The sequence below is a fragment of the Helianthus annuus genome, chromosome 12 (assembly GCF_002127325.2).
Source record: "Helianthus annuus cultivar XRQ/B chromosome 12, HanXRQr2.0-SUNRISE, whole genome shotgun sequence".
Lineage (NCBI taxonomy): Eukaryota > Viridiplantae > Streptophyta > Magnoliopsida > Asterales > Asteraceae > Helianthus > Helianthus annuus.
The window spans coordinates 157,952,599-157,967,704 of NC_035444.2; positions in this window are offsets into that span (position 1 = coordinate 157,952,599).

Below are 15,106 nucleotides of genomic sequence, written 5' to 3' on the forward strand. Positions count from 1 at the left end.
CCGCTGCTATACATAACCAAACCACTCCAAAAGGCTGAACTTAGAAGTATTCTAAGTGCCGCACGAGAGTTTAAGAATAACTCCGTGACATTATGCCTGACATGCGAAGCTCGGCTTTAGTATAATATTAGTTTTTATTAATATTTAATAACATTACCCCTAATTTAAAGTTGTTTAGTAAACGAGCCGAGTCGAGCTTATTTAAACTTTTTACGAGCCGAGCCCGAAGGTAAAAATAAGCTTGTTTAGTAAACGAGCCCGTGCCGAGCCTGAAGGTAAAAATAAGCTTGTTTAGTAAACGAGCTTGCGAGCCTCACATTATTTATATTATGTTGAGTTAATTACACAAATGGGTCCTGTGGTTTATACCTAATTTCTCCTTTGGGTACTAACTTTATTTTTTAACAGGTTTAGGTTCTATGGTTTCAATTTTGTAACACCTTTGGGTACTAACACCAAAATTAGTTAATTAATGACTAAAATACCCTTGCATTTTTTTAAGTTTATCAATGTAACACATTTGGGTACTAACACCTAATTTTATTTAAGTTTTAATCAATTTTACAAAATCTATTTATTTTTTTTATTTTCATCTTTTTATTATATCTCTTAATTAACGTAAACTCTATTTATTTTTTTTTTTTATTTTCATATTTTTATTAGATTTCTTATTTAACATAAAATCTACTTGTTACACCAGTATTTTTTTTAAATAGATTTTTTAAATAAAATCTACTAGCTATATAGTTTTATGTAAAATAAATTTCTTACTCGTTTTAAATAATGTAAACCTTACTCGTTTTCAATTTTGGATTGAAATGATTAATTATAATAAATATCTTTCATGTAAAAAAAATTTAAGCCTTTTTTTAACTCGTTTTTTTTCATTTACATTTTACTATTTTAGAAAGATATTTAATTTACATAAAACTATGTAACTAGGTATTTTAGATAAAACTATATAGCTAGGTATTTTAGATAAAACAAAAAAAAATTAAGCCTTTTTTAACTCGTTTTTTTTTTTGTAAAAAAGATATTTAATTTACATAAAACTATATAGCTAGTAGATTTTACTGGTGCAACTAGTAGATTTTATGTAAATTAAATATCTTTCTAAAATAGTAAAATGTAAATGAACAAAAAAACAAGTTAAAAATGGCTTAATTTTTTTACATGAAAGATATTTATTATTATTATTATCAATCATATATATCCAAAATTGAAAACGAGTAAGGTTTACATTATTTAAAACTAGTAAGAAATTTAATTTACATAAAACTATATAGCTAGTAGATTTTATTTAAAAAATCTATTAAAAAAAATACTGGTGTAACAAGTAGATTTTATGTTAAATAAGAAATTTAATAAAAATATGAAAATAAAAAAAATAAATAGACTTTATGTTAATTAAGAGATATAATAAAAAGATAAAAATAAAAAAAATAAATAGATTTTGTAAAATTGATTTAAACTTAAATAAAATTAGGTGTTAGTACCCAAATGTGTTACATTGATAAACTTAAAAAAATGCAAGGGTATTTTAGTCATTAATTAACTAATTTTGGTGTTAGTACCCAAAGGTGTTACAAAATTGAAACCATAGAACCTAAATCTGTTAAAAAATAAAGTTAGTACCCAAAGGCGAAATTAGGTATAAACCACATGACCCATTTGTGTAATTAACTCTATTATGTTTGTTTTATTTATTAATTAAACAAAGCTTGAACCGAGCTGAGCTTGAGCTCGAGCTCTCATCAAGTCCTTTTAACACTAGACCTTTTTTTCTTTCTAAAGGATAGATATCTTGGATGTAAGTATTTATACTTCACAAGTGGTTCTTACTTAATTTTCACTTTTCAATTTCTCAATATGCATGAGGGTTGGACCGTTGGTTAGGGTTTAACCGTCGATGCATGGTCCTGCCATGACATCAACATCTCCTTGTATGTTCGATCCTCTCATACAAGTTTATATATTAATATTCCTTATGATAAGTCAAAAGCTGATTTTATTCTTGAGTAAATTACAAGTTTTGTCCTTTATGTTTGTATCAAATTACAGGCGGTGTCCTTTATCTTTAAATTTGACGAGTTTTGTCCTTAACGTTTCAAAATCCTACACGTTATGTCCTTTAAGCCAAACCAAGTTAATTTTTTCTGTTAAATCAATGTATTTTTGTAATTTTAGTAGGCAAATAAGGTTATTTTTGTAATTTTATCCATTTATTTTAATTAAAAAATAAAACATGTATAAAATTGAAAGCCTCTCTCTCTCTCTCCAGTCTCTCTCTATATCTCTCTCTTGTTTCTCTCACTATCTCTCTTGCCCTCTGCCATCATCCACCACCACCATCTCCGGCGACCCACCATCTCCACTCTGGTTCAAGTTGGATCTAAGACGGTTGGATCCAATGTGGTGTTTATGCTCTCCTTGCCCACCAAAAGACAGTTATTCCAATGTCGGCAAGTGACTTCTGAACTTTCCTGAATGGCGGATGGCCCACATATCGTTTTTTAAAGTCAACATTTTGCCTGAAATAAAACTACAACTGAAGCTAAAGAAATTATTATTTCACTTACCCAAATAAATCATGCCTCTGGTTCAAGTTGGATGTGGTGGACGGTGAAATTTCCTCTCTCTCTCCTCCCACCCCAAGATGACGGTAGTGGTGGTGGTTGCTTTCATGGAACCTTCACTTTACTTCATGTTATTTATTCAATTTTGTAATTTTCAATATCATATATTCATATCCCCTTTTCAGTTTGCTGATCAAGTTTGTTTTTTTACATATGGGTTTTGAATATTGTAGCTTATGTGATTTAATTTGATCTGGGTTTGATTTAATTTGAAGGGATTAATCTAAATTAGTATTTTTTTAATGTGGGTTTTGATGATTATAGCTTATGTTTGGTTTGGTTTAATTTGAAGGGATTAATCTAAATTCGTATTTTTCAATATGGGTTTTGAATATTGTAGCTTATGTGATTTGGGTTTGGTTTAATTTGATGAGATTATTCTGAAATTTGATGGGTTTGTGTGGATTTTACAGAGTTTGAACTCAAATGAAGGGTGTAGTTCAGTTGGAGTTTGGAGATGATGAAGATGAGTTTAGAAGTTGTTGTACAAAATAGCCCCTGAGCAAAGAGTTTTATTACAAAATAGCCCATAGGGAGGTAAAATGACAAGAATACCCTCATGTGCAAGCATACATAACCAAAAAATCTAACTGGGTTTAGCCTAAAGGACATAACGTGCAGGATTTTGAAACGTTAAGGACAAAACTCGTCAAATTTAAAGGTAAAGGACACCGCCTGCAATTTGGTACAAACATAAAGGACAAAACTTGTAATTTACTCTTTATTCTTTATCTCACAACTCAGATGCTTAAGAATCCAATTTTCTAAAGTGGTTTTGACTTTTGAGACTTATGAAGAAGACTTTATCCGAAATATAAAAATATACAAGACATGTTTACAATAAGAAAAAGCACCTGTTTGATTCTCAAAGTGTTAGCTACTTAGTCGTTTGCTTAAATTGTCTTTGTTACATAGTTTTGAATTTGGGAACCCACTTGGAAAGATTAATTCCATAAATGAATTTTTTTTAACGGCCAACTAAATCACCGGATAAACATCTTGAGATGCCCTCAATCGAGCAAATGCATTCGCTCCTCCATAACGGTCAGAGTTGGATGCATACCCGAGCCACTAAGCCATCAGTTCCTGGGAAAACCCGCCGCCCGAAGGCCCACTGCGGTAAAACCTGGTTCGGCTCTGTTTCGAACTGGTGACCTCCAGAGAGGCCTTGTTCTAAAGTTCATTGCCACCACCAATGTCCTTTCAAAGTGTTGCTAGTGGCAGTTGAACTTGGAACCTCAAAAAGAAAAACCAAATGACTAACTACTAGACCAACTTGTGAGGACTCATAAATGAAATTTTATTATAATTTCTTTTATACAAAATCTTTGTTCCTTTACAAAATCAAAGTGGATTTTTATTAATTGTCTTGGTTTGTGTACATGTTTGTGTTTGACATGGCTGAATGTTGATATGAGATATTGAATTTGCTTTGATATTAGCATTACATCTAGATTTTGGATGATAAGACAGTAAATACATGGATTAGGATCAAATACAAAGGATCCTAATTGTAAGAAGTGTAAGAAGGATTTATAGAGTGATAAGTGTCCAATAACCTAAAAAAACCTACTACACAAAAAAACCCCACTACAAAAAAAAAAAACCTTACCCCCCACCCCCCCCCCCACATCACCCACCCTAAAAAAAATTTATTTATTTATTTATTTATTTATTTTTGCCGAGGGGGTGGGGGTGGGGGTTTAGGTTTTTGGGTGGGGGTGGGTGTTTAGTTTTTTTTAGGTTTTTGGGGGGGTGTTGGCGGGGGGGGGGGGGGGGGGGTTAGGTTTTTTTTAGGTTTTTGGGGGGTGGGGGAGGGGGGTTTAGGTTTTTTGGGGGTTTTTTGGTGAGGTATAGTTTTTTTTTTTGTTTTTTTTTTTGCCGCGGGGGGGGGGGGGGGGTGGGGGGGTTTAGGTTTTTTGGTGGGGGGGGGGGGGTGTTAGGTTTAGTTTTAGGTTATTGGACATTTGTTACTCTATAAATCCTTCTTACACTTCTTACAATTAAAAGTCTTTGTAGAATAACTTGACCCGTAAATACATTGTAACACCACAATTTCAATAATAAATAAATGGATTAAAAAGGTTATAATTATATGAATTATGGGGCAAAAAATGGATTAAAAACCCAAAAAGGAAACAAATATGGGAAAGCTTATGAAGGCCAAAATGGTAATAATGTAATATGCATGTAAAACCCTATTATGGGAAGGGACTATACCAAGCCCCTCATTTACAAGATCGCAACTTCGCAAGTTAGAGAGAGAAACCTTGGATCGAGCCATAGATCTAATGGGCTGTGTGTTTCTCCTTGTGGATTCAAGATCACGAGTTGGTTTTCTCATTCTGGATTGAGAACAACCTGTTTTCTCGTGGATCCTCGTCGGTTTTGAAGGATCTCAAGGTTGGGATCGGTATTAGCAAAAATAATGCGAGATTCATGCAAATTTTTACATGGGCTTGAAATGATGTTATGGGTTGATCCTTAGGGTTTTTGACAAAGAGAAAGGCATGTATTCGCTCGCAAGTATTCACAGCGAGTAGTAGGTCTACGCATAGTAGTGTTCGTGCGACATGCACACACGAATAGTTCTGGTTTTTTCAAGTTTTTCAAGAATGTGTTATAGCTATGGAGATTCCCTATCCCGCTCCATCCACACATCACATGCGTGGTGTTCGCGTCACCATTTAGCCTCCACATCTGCTCTGCTCCGCTCCTTGCTCCATCCTTGCTTGCCTCATTTGCTTCTTTGTCGTCCATTCTCCTATGCCTTTAATCTTCCACGCATTTTTACCCGCTCGCATGTTACGTCCCTTTCCGTGCAACATCGACTCCTGCAATATCAACAATTCAACATAATACTTTCACCATTGAGATACAAATATTAAAATATGGTCTTAGCAATCTTTGAAATATTACAAGTATATGAAAACTGGGAAATTAAAGATTATGTTATTTTATTCTTAAGTTATACTGTATTAATTATTACCAAATTCTTTCTTGGGTTGTATGATAACTTTCAACCTTGTCGTTGAATTATGAAATATATAACTGTAGTCTCTTTGACTTAACTGTCACCACATGATTTGGTCAGACGGTTTTGTTTTACACTTTTTGGAAGTTACCCGATATAAAAAAATAAAAATATATAAAAAAAAACATGATGATTTCTACATACATTCTTATTATCTTTACTAATTATGTTCCTGATTTATATTGTTTTGTGGCAGGAAGTGATACAATTGACAATCTAAACAGCGACAAAGCCTGAAGATGTTCGTCGGATTAGGTTGGGTTTCACTTCTGTTGAAACAATGGTTAACACAAAGGATAACCAAGGGGGTCGTTTCACTTATGGGGTTCAACCTCTTCTCTTGCTCGTATCAAAGGCCCGAGATCTGCAAAACAGTAAACACCGTTAGTCTCGTTAAGAGGGGAAAGGGGGGGTTTTCCCTCTTAACCAGGCTCCGGCGTGAGAATAAGTACTGCTCTGAGATGAATAAAACAGTGTGTGTATAGAGTGAGTAAAGAGAGCCAAGATCCTTAACTTGAATGATGAAGGGTCCTATTTATAGCCGGATGGTGAAGAAGGAGGAAGCAGCTGTGCCAGCTGTGGGTGTGCGCCAGCTGTCCGACCAAGGGGAATATCCTCTTGGTCTGCTCTGTCGCGAAGGGTGTAGTGGTACACGTGGCGTCCTTTTATTCGCTTACGCTGGATACCTCGTACTGGTTGCGTCAGACTTGCTCCCTGGATTGTCGCAGGCCTATGTGGCCTTCTCTCAATGGTGACACGTGTTGTCCTTTATGTTGGACGAAGCATCTTTGATGCCAGCTATGGACCGCCTAGACATCTTCTGGAAGCTTCTAGAAGGTCTTGGTGACATGGATGCCTTGTGTGCACAAAAAGTGGTGTGGTCCCTGCCATGTAGGCAGGGAATTGGGACCATACCTCTTCAAGTCCCCCCAGTCCAGTGTGCCTTCTAGTTGAGTTGATCGTCTAGGAGGGATTCTGGACTTATGAGAGTTGTGGTTTCTATGCATCGCGTTGGAGTTGGTGAATATAAGGTGGGCCGAGTGGACGCATGCCGCATGGGTCTTGGCCTTTGAAAAAAGTGAGCCAAATGGACGCATGCCGCATGGGTTTTGGCCTTTGAAAAAAGTGAGCCAAATGGACGCATGCCGCATGGGTTTTGGCCCTTGAAAAAAGTGAGCCAAATGGACGCATGCCGCATGGGTTTTGGCCCTTTGAAAAAAGTGAGCCAAATGGACGCATGCCGCATGGGTTTTGGCCTTTGAAAAAAGTGAGCCAAATGGACGCATGCCGCATGGGTTTTGGCCTTTGAAAAAAGTGAGCCAAATGGACGCATGCCGCATGGGTTTTGGCCCTTTGAAAAAAGTGAGCCAAATGGACGCATGCCGCATGGGTTTTGGCCTTTTGCAAAAAAGTGAGCCAAATGGACGCATGCCGCATGGGTTTTGGCCTTTTGAAAAAAGTGAGCCAAATGGACGCATGCCGCATGGGTTTTGGCCCTCTTGTGCTTTCTTCTGTTGGAAGTTTGGTGGTTATGGGGAAGCGTTTGGTGTGACCGTCTGTCGTCCCTGTCTTTTCGGAGGTGAACAGTTGCTTTTGCAGTGACTTTCTGTCACATCAGCAGACCCTGTCGCCTATGCTTCCCGAAAAATGAGCCGACGTCTTCTCTTTCCTCTGACGTGTCGGCCATCTATTGGTTACTTTTCCTGCCTCCTGACGTTCCACTATCCCTCGCATTTAATGCGATGAGTATAAATAGCAGAGCGGTTATTCACTTTCTTCTTTCACTTTCAAATTCTCAGTGCAATTTCTCTCTACCTTCTTCTCCTTTGTTCTATCTTTCACCTTTTTTCAAGTCGTTTTCTTCTTGATTTTTATCATGGCTGATAAGAATCCTACTCAAAAGAAGAGGAAACATAAGAGTAGAGCGCCTCCTGGTCCTGACCAGGCCCAGATTAACTGGAAAGAAGATGAATTCCAGAACCTCGTTAGAGGACATAACTTTCGACCTGAGTGGGGGGCTCGATATCCTCCGTCTGGATCTACTGCACTGGATGCCCCCCCTGGTTTTATCACTTTATACGCTGCTTTTTTCCGGGAAGGCAATTTTAGGTTGCCCATTACTAAGTTTGTTGCTGACGTTCTGAGAGGTTATGGTCTTCATATTTCTCAAATAAATGCTATTGGGCTCCCCCGGATTACTCACTTCGAGTTTGTTTGTCGGTCTTATCGAGTTGAACCGACGTTTCCAATGTTCAACACTTTTTATAGTGTTTCGTATTCCAGTGGGTTCTACTCTTTCCAGGCTAGGATGGGGGTTGCTCAGGTGTGTTCGGTGCCAATAAAGGGCATTCATGATTGGAAACAAAAGTTTTTCTACATTCGTCGTGGTGTGATTCCGACGGATATGTCGTATAGGCATGTGGAACAAGGGGTTCCTAGGGTGGATGTTCCTCCCAACTATGGTGATCAAGACTGGTTTAAGAAGATAACTGCGAAGCCGACGGCTATTTCTCAACTGGATGAGATGGCCTTGGTTGGTGCAGGGATGAGTTTGTTGTGGGTTCCTAAACATCCGCTGGGTCAGCCTGCGTATAGCCATAAGGGCAAATGTATTGTTCTTTCATGTCTCATCACTTGATTATTTCCCTTTATGCTTATTATGTGTCCTTATTTTTGTTTCCACTTTGCAGTTGGTTATAGTTTGCTGAATGCCTTGGACCCGAAATCAGCGGGTGCCATGGTTGAAGCTATCCAAGCTGATGGGAATCCAACGTGGTTGGAGCAAACACATGACCGTTTTCTGCATCCTACCGATGCGAGTTTGAGTGGATACGCCAATGAAGTTCTTGGTGAGGATGATGAGGACGACTTGGTCGACTCTGGGCGAGAGGAAATCGTTATCCTTTCTAGTGGAAGTTCTGACCAGGATGTTGAAGATCTAATATCTCATTCCGCGCGTGCAGGTACCGTGCCTGGTGGTGTTGCTGAGGCGGTACATGGGTTTGCTGAGGATGATGACGATGTGGAGGCATCTGTTGATCCGTCTGCCCAGTTGGAGACGAGGAAAAGGGCGAGGACGGAGAAATCTGTAAGAAGGGAAGAGAAGAAGGAGGGCGGAGCTGCTGGATCTTCTCGTAAGCAACCTTCTACTCTTCCTTATCTAGATTATGTGGTAGTGTCTGATACATTGTCTGGCCTAGGCCCTGGGGAGGTGCGTCAAGGGTCAGATCCTGATGATAAAGCCACTTTAACTGAGCATATGAAGAAGAAGGCTCTTGATGATCATAAGCGTCATCTTGATGAACAAGCTGCTGCCCTTCTTGCGGCCAAGAGGGCCAAGCTTCAAAAGGATGCCCCCCCAGCCCCTTCTGAATCTGAGATTGATTTGGGTGTATTTAGTGGGGGTCGAGGGAATTTGTTGGAGAAGATATTTGAGGCCTCTGCTTCCCGCCCTGGTAACTTAGTTTCCGTGTATGTTTCTGTCATCTTTCCTTTGGTCTTTTTTGCTAATTGTAGTTTTATGGCAGAATCTAAGACTAGCAAGAAGCCGCGGCCGGTGGATATTTCTCAGATTACTCCACCTGCCTCTCCTCCTTCGAGGACTGTTGGCTTGATCCCTCCTCGAGATGATGTTGATGTAACTGTGAAGGGCGGGGAAGGGTTTGAAGGTATATTTGAGGGAGGTGACGCTGCTGGTGGTGATGTTGGTGGTGATGCTGGTGGAGTTGATAAGGGTAAAGGTGTTGAAGTGGAGATGGAGTCTAGTGAGACTACTCCGCAACAAACCATTTACACAAAACGTCCTCCCGTTGAAGGTGGAGCCACTTCTGGTTTTGTGCGGAGTCCGCACTTTGAACAAAATCCTGGTGATTCCTGGGGTAACCCAGCTTGTGATGATATGCCGCACGTCCCCCGTTGGGGCCTTACTCAGGGCTCCCGCATGAATGATTTACAGAATTGTCAGGAGTTCTTCTCATTATCCCTTCCTCCTGCCGAGAGGATGTTTCAGAAAAACCGCAGCCCCGCTTTGCCCTTATAGATGATCATGTTACGGTTGGGGTTAACTTCTTTGCCACCTCTCAGGAGATTCTTCGCGAGTGGCGTTCTATGGGAGAAGAAACTATGGCGTTTGAGGAGGCCAAGAAGGCATTTGCTGAAGAGAAGGAAAAATTTAACGCAGAGCAGAAGGGTCTGCAATGGCGGGTTACTGAGGCTGAGCGGAAATTTGAAGAGCAGAAACAGTTAAACGAGCAAAAACAAAAGGATTGGGAGTCGGCATGTGCTCGTACGAACGCGGAGATGCAGTCGCAGCGTGATGCTATTGTGCGGCTGTCCGGTGAGAAGACGGCTCTTGCGGAAGAGGCTCATCAAGCGCGTCTTGCTGCGGAGAAGAAGGAGAAGGAGTATATTGCGCGGATAGATAAGCTGGAGCTTCTTGTGCAAGAGAAGGCTTCGGAATGTGAGGCTGCTCAGCGTCTTCTTGATGAGAAGACGGCTGAGTGCCGTGCGTCTGAGCTCCTTGCTGAGGAAGCTTCAGCTGATAGTAGGTGGCTGCTATCTCACGGTGTTCCATTGGTAATGTTCTTTGCCTGTTCTATTTCTGTCTTCCTTTATTTCTACTTTTGTGTAGTTATTTCTGCTATCTTATTCGACCTTGTTTTTCATGCAGCTTGCTGATCGTATCTTGAATTCTCCTGAGCTTGCCCACTACATGTTTGAGTTGGGTGGGGCAGGCTATAATAGTGGCCGCAAGAATGGGTATGCTGAAGGCAGGTGTGCTGCTGCAAACAATGAGAAGGATTACAAGTTTGAGTTGTATAAGGCTGATTGCGATAATGCGTATGCGAAGAAACGGCGAGAGTTTGCAATGCTTGATTTTGCCGTAGTTAAGGCTGCTGGTAAGTTGGCCCTCGAAGCGGATGGGGTGGCTTTGTTAAAGAAGGCATTGGGAGAAGATGATGCTAGCGGTGCGGGTGGTGCTGGTTCCAGCCGCACTTAATTTGGGATTTCCGGCCTGTGTGCCGCGTACAGCCTTGTATGGGCTTGTAATGATGTTTCAAGACAATTTCTTACTTTGCACTTCTAGTGTTGTGTACTTTGACGAATGTTTGTTACTCTGATTATGTTTATGCAAATTTTGAAATCGTCATAATATGTGCATGTTTTAATTACTTTGATTAGGTGTCACGAATGAATGATGGTGCTGACAGGTGATGTGGTGTTACTACAACGTTTTTATTCTGTCGTTTAAGTATGCGCGCTTGCATGTGATATACGAAGTGATCGAGTTGCAGGTTATTGTGTGAGCTCGGCTGGGATTGCAGCCTTGGGAGCATTACAATGTTTAGTTGCCTTGCTATCGATGTTTTCGTGTTTATGTGGGCACGAAGTTATGTTTTTTGGCGTTTTGTAGGCTTTGGTTGTGTTTCTGACCCGACTGTTCACTTGGTTGTGACGAGCCTTGGAGGTCTACAACGTTTCCTATGGTCGAGCCATTGATGTTTTCGTGTACGCCCGAAGTAATAAATGCAGTTGTGACAAAAAATTTGCATGAAATAATGGTAGCCAAACACTTCTTGTATTAAGTAAATGTGTCGGCGATTCGCCCTATACGATTACATGTTTATATGTAGCATTTTCGTAACTGTTGGGCATTCCAGGTTCGTGGAACCTCTTTGGCGTTCATGGTGCGTAGCTTGTATGCTCCCTTGCCGAGGACCGCATCAATGATGTATGGTCCTTCCCATTTGGGAGCCAGTTTCCCTGGTTTTTCTGCGTTGGACGCTTCATTGTCCCTTAAGACATAATCGCCTGGGTTGAAGGTGCAGATCCGGACTCGGGAGTTGTAATACTTTTCAAGCTTTGATTTGTACTTGGCTTCATTGATTGCAGCCATCTCCCTTCGTTCTTCTAGGAGGTCCAGGTCGATCCTCCTTTCTTCTTCGTTATTGATCAGGTTCATGGAGAGCATTCTTGGAGATGGAAGCCCGATTTCTGCTGGGATCACAGCTTCGGACCCATAGACCAAGCTGAAGGGTGTTTCTCCATTGCTTGTTTTGGGCATTGTTCTATGGGCCCATAATATGCTTGGTAGCTCGTCGACCCACCCTCGTCTTTTTTCACCGAGCCTTGCTTTGATGCCATCGACGATGCTCTTGTTGACCGCTTCAACTTGACCATTCCCTTGCGGATGTGCGACCGACGAGAAGGTATGTTCGATGTTTAGTTCCTTGAACCATCGTTCGAGATCATCTGCTGCAAAGTTTGTACCATTGTCGGTGATGATTCGGAGTGGCAGGCCGAAACGGCATATGATTTGTTCCCAGATAAATCGTTTAACGACTGCCGACGTGGTTGACGCAAGTGCTTTTGCTTCTACCCACTTGGTGAAGTAATCGACCGCGACGATGATAAACTTGACTGCCCCCGGAGCTTCTGGGAAGGGGCCCACCATGTCTATGCCCCATTGCTGAAAGGGCCATGCGGTTGTTACAGGCACCAACTCGTTTTTTGGACGCATGGTTTTTGGTGCATGCCGTTGGCAGCCGCTGCATTTCCTTAGTTCTTTCATGGCATCGAGGTGCATTCCGGGCCAGTAGTACCCGGCGTTCATTACTTTAGCCACTACCATGCGTGGCCCGGCGTGGATGCCGCAGATGCCCTCATGTACTTCCCGGATCAGATAATTTGCGTCGTCGGCGTCAACACATCTCAGCAGAGGGCCGAGATATGACTTTCGGTACAATATCCCATCCGCCATTTGATAATGTTCTGATTTATACTGGATTTTCCGCGCCTCGACTTTATTTTCTGGGAGTATCCCGGACTGTAAGTACATGATGATGGGTGTCATCCATGACGTGGTTCCTGTTTGGATGACGCTGACTTCTCGGAGTGGCACAGACGGGTTGCTTAAAACTTCTATTCGTATGTCTTTGGCTAGGTGCTGAAAACTTGTTGATGCAAGCTTGCTTAAGGCGTCTGCCGGCTTGTTTTCGCTGCGGTTTATGTGGTGCACCTTGTAAGAATAGAAAGTTTGCAGCAACGTCTTTGCCTGGTTGAGATAGAGTGCCATTATGTCGCCCTTGGCTTCGTATTGACCGTTGATTTGGCCTGCCACTAGCATGGAGTCCACATGTGCCTCAATATGTCGGACTCCCATTTTGATTGCTAAGCGCAAGCCGGCCAGAAAGGCTTCATACTCTGCCTCGTTATTTGTGCTCTTGAAGTCTAGACGTATGGCGTAGGTGAACTCGTTTTTGTCTGGGCTCACTAGCCGCAGCCCCGCACCTGCCCCATCTTCGTTGGACGCGCCGTCAGTATACAGCATCCATGGTTCTTCGATTTGTTTTTTCTCTGCTTTCTCCATCGCCTTACACTCTCTGTCTTTGTCATCGGGGACTTCCGTCATGAAGTCTGCCAAAACTTGGCCTTTAATCGACGGTCGTGGTCTGAAGACTACGTTGAGTCCCCCTAGCTCTATCGCCCATTTGGCCAACCTTCCTGATATTTCCGGCCTTGCTAGGATATTCCCAATATTGTAATTTGTTAACACGTGGATGACGTGATTGGCGAAATATCGGCGTAGCCTTCTCGACGCGTGAATCAGTGCAAGGACAAGCTTTTCCATGATTGCGTATCTTGTTTCTGGGTCGGTTAGGGTTCTGGACACATAATACACAGGTGTTTGGACACCTTGTCGATCAACCAGCAATACGGCACCGACGGCCCTGTCGGAAGCTGAGAGGTACAAAACCAAAGGTTCTCCTTTGTTTGGTGCGGTTAGAGTTGGCAGCTTGATGAGACAGTCTTTCATCTCGCGGAACGCACTTTCTGCTTCCGGAGTCCATTGGAATTGGGTTTTCTTCATGCAGTTTCTTAAGGTCTTGATGAATGGGAAGGATTTTGCCGCGTGGTTTGCTAGGAATCGATTGAGGGCTGCCAATCGTCCTGCGAGCTTTTGCATATCTTTGATGCTTGCTGGTGAAGGCATCCTCTCTATGGCCTGGACCTTTTCTGGGTTCACCTTAAAACCATCTTTGGTGACTATGAAGCCCAGAAACTTTCCTTCCTCCATTCCAAATGAGCACTTTGCTGGATTCAGTTTGATGCTCACGCTGCGCAGCGTGTTGAAGGTTTTCTGAATATTTACCAGCATTGCGCTCTCCTCCCTGCTCATGATTACCAGATCGTCCATGTATACCTCGATGTATTTACCGATGGCGTCACTAAATGTTTCGTTCATCAACCGTTGATACGTAGCACCGGCATTCTTTAAGCCGAACGGCATCTTGGTGTAGCAGTATAGCCCCGTTGGCGTGCGGAATGCGGTTTTATCCTCGTCTTGAACAGCCATCTGGACCTGGTGGTATCCCTTGTAGCAATCCAGAAAACATTTCCACCGAAACGTTGCCAAAGAATCTATTTTCTCGTCTATGTCTGGCAACGCATAGCAGTCACGGGGGCATGCTTTGTTCAGATCCTTGTAGTCGACGCACATTCGCCAACTACCATTCGGTTTCTTCACCATAACTGGGCTTGCCACCCACGTTTGGTACCGGACTTCCCTGATGATTCCTGCGTTTAGCAGTTCTAACACTTGTTCCTTCATTGCATCATGTTTGATGTCCCCCAGGTGTCGTTTGGCATGCACTACTGGCTTCGCATCCTCTGAGACGTTTAACCGGTGTTCTGCTATATGCCGTGGAACACCAACCATATCGGCCGGTGTCCAGGCGAACACGTCCATGTTGTCATGCAGTAATTTCTTTAGCGCCGCACGCGTTAGGTCAGACATTGCGGGTCCCAGAGTGACCGTTTGTTCCGGGTATGCGTTATTCAATACCCATTTTTCTGCCTCACTGCGCGGTGCGGGCTTGCTTACTTTTGCCGGCCTGATTTCTTCTGTTGCTAGCACTTCCTTGCTTGCGTATATCAACGCAACGCCTGTTTCGGTTGGAAAGCCAATGGCAGAATGTGGTGCGGAACAGATCATGCTGAAATCTCCTTGGGATTCTCGTCCTAAGAGGATGTCATGTCTTGAATGTGCCGGTAGCACCATAAATGTGACTTCTTCAGTTCTTGAATTTCTCCCATCAGAAAGTAATACTGGGAAAGATATTTGTCCTAGGGGAAAGACGGCCTCATTGCAGAATCCAGTTAATGGGTAGTCAACTGGTTCCAGGCGCGCCTTATCCTCTTGGTCGAATTGATTGAAGCACTGTTCATATATGATGTCTGCGGTGCTTCCGGGATCAATAAAGATGTAATCTGTTTGGTAGTGGCCGATCACCCCTGGAATGACTATTGGCCGCTTTTCTCTTGGACCTCCCCTGACAACTGGGAATACTACTTGCTTCTCGCGCCATGAATCATCCTGCGCGCGTTTGTTGTAATTTTTTCTTGATCGCCGTGGTCCTCCTTGCACCATATGAGT